We start from the raw sequence: 4100 nt of genomic DNA on the forward strand, positions 1-4100 counted from the left end.
TACCACCATACCTGGCTTGAAGTATGGAATTTAGGCTCATCATGTGATCAATATTTTTTCTACCTTATGTGTAGATTTCAAAATGGCTTCCCACCCACTCTTTGATTTTGCGCTTGTTACAAACCCTCCAACTAAGCAGAATTGGTATTATCAATCTACTTCTACAGGTAAGAAAAATAAGGGCTGATGAAGTTAAGTGCCTTGCCGACGGTCATAGAGCTATTTCGTGGCAAGCCCACACTTCCATACTCTGCAGGGCGACCTAACAAATTCCTGCTGAATTACCAGATAATTACTGGATAAGAATAATATGTATTCTTATATTAATTATTCATATATAAGGGGTTGCCTGAAGTGCTCTAAGATGTATTTCAAGCATTCCCCTTAGAATCTCATTTACTTTATTCTTCTGCGCTCCTTAGCCAGACAGCATTTGCTAAATGGAGGAAAATTTCTGCCCAGATCCCATACAAGTTATTATAAATTCCAAATTAATAGGGTCTAAATAAATAAGAGCTTATTATGGAGCTAAAAGCTGATAATGTTATTTGTTTCTGATATCTTTTTTCATTTGCTCCGGCCATGGTTGGCGAATTTATCTGCTGTGTGTCCCTGTTCATTTCCTCATTAGAGAGACCGGGCAAGAGAGGCATATAAGGAGAGGCAAACCCGTGTGTGAATAATATTAATAACTTGAAATTACGGAAAGGGGAAGAGATGGCATCTTTTTGGTAATTTTTCATAATGTTTAGTAACAGCAATTTGCAGTCATAAGGTAACTAATCTCAGCTTCTCCTGGGCACGTGTGGTATTTACCCATTCCTGCTTTACGTGCATCTTTTTATTACTCCATTCGTTAAATTATTTAAACTCACAAGGCAACCTCTAACTTATTAATGGTAAGGCAGGCTTCTGAAGTGTGAGTCACACAAATAATTATTTCCTTTTTTTTTTAATCCGTATTTTTAAAGGAGCAATGCACACCTCAAAAGGATCTCGCTGGGGTTTACAGAGACTATGAGGTTTGACATTATCTACGGTCAAGGACAGGTAACCACCCAGCCTGTACCCTAAGGACGGAAGGCCTTCCACAAAATAAACCTTCTGTGAAAATAATGGAGATGGAGATTTGGTTCTCCTGGTTCTGGGTTTCCTTGTGCTTTTAGAAAGCCCTAAGGGATGGAAAAGGAGGGACAGACAGGACGAAAGGCTTGGAGCTCTCGGAGATGCTTCCTCCATGATTAAAAAAATGATGATTTTTTTTTCCAAGTGCAAGGAATAAACACTCTTGGCTTCTCTCTTCTGTTCTGTCTTTTTTTTCTTTAATCTACAAACGGACCACAAAGGGCCCTCTGTTCCTCCCCTCCACACAGGCATTTCTCATGCAGACTCCTTCCTGTTTAGCGTTCTGTTTCTTACTTCCAGTTGGTTCTCTGCTTTCCTGTTCAGGCTCGGGTTTGTTTGTTTTTGGGTTTCTCACATTTTCCTATTTTTGAATTGTTTCTTTCTGTAAGACAACCTCTCCGTCTCGCTCCTTTTTCATGCCTCTCCCTGTCTGCTACATACCTGGCGTTATTCATCATCCCGGTTTCTATTTATGCCCTCCTCTTTGGCTCTTATTTCTTTATCGCTGGCCCCTTATTTCCTCTCCTCCTGTTCCCATCTCGATGCCCTTTGACCAAACATCCTCTTCCCGACCCTGCTGAAGAAACACTCGGAGAAGACTGAAGCAGAGAGAACAACCTGAAAGGATGCGAGGTGGTGATGTGGGCCTGCCTGATGGGGCACTCCCTATGCCAGTGACTTCCCCATGCCCAGTGCCTGTGGCCGCTGTTTGTCCCATCCCAGCGAGGAAGGGAGCCACACAAAAGGAAGGAAGAAGGAGGAAATAAAGGCTTTAAAAGTCACCCAGTCAGCACTTGTCAGACAAATCTTTTAAAAGCAGGCAGTATTAGTTCGTGGAGCCTCTAGGCCAGCTTCCTCTCAGCTTGACCCTCAGCCTGGAGGGAAGTGTGACCTGCTGATCCCCCCACCCCCTCTTGACCCCGGATCACCCCTCTACTATGCACGGTGGAAGAGTGCTGGCACCTCCCAATAAACTTCCCATTCCCTATGGCTTGGCTCTTACCTAGGCCTCGCCCTTGGCAGTCAGTGTTGGTTTGCAAACCACTTCCAATGATGTTTATAACGACCTTGGGCTTTTTAGACCCACCTCACTGCCGCTCCAATTGTACCAGAGAGGGAAAAACTCCCTGACAGTTAATAATGTGGACACTTGGCTTCTCTTCTCACCCCTGGGAGCAGGGGAGGCACCATTCTAAGTTTTTAAAAGCCGGTGAACAAGCCTTCTCAGTCACAGTGAGACACCAAACACTGTGACCTTTCTGCCTGGCCCTCCCTGTACCCGGCGAGGGCAGGGGCGGAGGGATTATGGGTAGGACAGCTTCTGAAACATTATTGGGGGACAGCGGAGACCTCCCTTGCCACTTGGCTTGTTACTGCCCAAGACTGATGACAGAGCTGACCCCATTTCTCCTTTCTTTCTTTTTTTTTTTTTCTTTTTTCAGGCCAGGTGGCCGTTTGTTGATTTTGAAACCGAGTCTCAGGGAAAACACCTTAGCTGCTCAAACTCTTCAAAAACAATAATAAATAGGAGCGCTTCTTCGTATGCACGTCTTTTGACAAAAGAAGACTCTGGGGAATGAAATTAAAAAAAAAAAAAAAACCAAGGGGACTCACCCCAAGTTTGCAACAGTTTTCGAGGCCCCTCCATGATGTCAGTCCCCCTCCCTTCGGCCAGGCCTGGGCTGCTCCTTAGACAAAAGAGAGCAGAGCTGGGTCTCAGGACTAAAGAATGACAACAAAAGCCCGGGCCCCAGGCCTTTGTCTCATTCAGCACAAATCAAGGTCGGGTCTGTGAGAACTGTGCCTCTCTGCACCAGCCTCCCCTGCAGCCCCATCAACCTCCCCTTGTCCCCTCCCCCGCCCTCCCTCCAGCCCCGCCCTGCCCCGCCCCGCCCCGCCCCTACCCCAGTTCCCTCCCTCCCCACCTGGCAGTAGGAAGTTCTTCCAGGGCACAGGAACTTCCAGGCCAGCTTCTAGCCTCTCAGCTAGGGTCGTTACCATGAGAGTGGGCCCTTCTTGCTCCTCCGTTACATCTGCAGATTTGGTTTCTATTTCCTGCCCCCCCCACTCCCCCACCTCCTACCCCCCACCCCCACCCCCATCCCTCACCCCCAACCCCCATCCCCGCAAAAAGGAACAACATCAACAACAAAGCATGGCTAGATAGCGCGGGCTTGGGTTTTACCAGTTCTGTTTGCTGGTGAGGCCTTTGAATATTAGGTCAGCCTGGCTCCAGGGCTCAGGACTCCCCAGACCTGTTGAGTCATTGACTTTGTCACCAGCTGGTTAGAACTGGAGCGCTGTGGGTACAGAGCACGGTGTTTATCTCTGGCACAAGCTAGTGTCTAATTTTAAAGGGGTCGGTTCCAGCCTAGCTCATGCTTTGCCACGGACTGAAGGATTTAACGGACTCTCCTCTTTCTATAGGTAGGCAACTACCAACAGGTCCTGTGTTCTCAGAAAAAAGAAAAGGAAGGAAGAAGGGAGGGAGGGAGGGAGGGGAAAAAGGAAGGAAAGAAAACAAAACAAAGGAACAAAATTCTGTCACAGCTAAAAAGCCATGGGTTCCTACTATTTTGTCATGTAAAGGTTACACACCACAATAAACAGATTTACTCTCATTATATTTTCTGACCATTGCTAGACTTCAGGGCATTAATGTCCTAGAGTGTCCATAACAAAGTATCACAGACTGGGTGCCTGCTTATTTAATAAAACAAGAGCATTGTTCCACAGGGGAGTTGCTTCAAGCTGTGCTCCCTCCAAAGGCTGCAGAAAGACCTGTTTTCATCCTCTCCAGCTCCTGCGTGCCTCAGGCCTTCCTGCCTTCTTAGAGAAGCAGGGATCCAGTTTTCTTCTCCACAGGGGCTCCTCCCTGTGGCTTCCCCTGTCTCCGAGAGGTCCAACATTCCCCTCTCATAAACTCACCAGGCAGACTGAGTTAGGACCCACCCCGAATACCACCATTTCAACTT

General features: G+C 47.0%; 1 long non-coding RNA gene across 1 annotated transcript in view; it reads right to left on the reverse strand.

Annotated features, from left to right (window-relative positions):
• Window positions 1-3501, reverse strand: part of Gm38557 — an 11210-nt gene extending 7709 nt beyond the window's left edge. Inside the window, exons 1-2 of the long non-coding RNA XR_873937.2 lie at window positions 3311-3501; window positions 2740-2813 (exon numbers count right to left, since the gene is read on the reverse strand). This is a non-coding gene — a long non-coding RNA (predicted gene, 38557). The remainder of the gene's footprint in view (window positions 1-2739; window positions 2814-3310) is intronic.
• Between the last annotated feature and the right edge of the window lie 599 nt (window positions 3502-4100).

The sequence above is a fragment of the Mus musculus genome, chromosome 13 (genome assembly GCF_000001635.26).
Source record: "Mus musculus strain C57BL/6J chromosome 13, GRCm38.p6 C57BL/6J".
Lineage (NCBI taxonomy): Eukaryota > Metazoa > Chordata > Mammalia > Rodentia > Muridae > Mus > Mus musculus.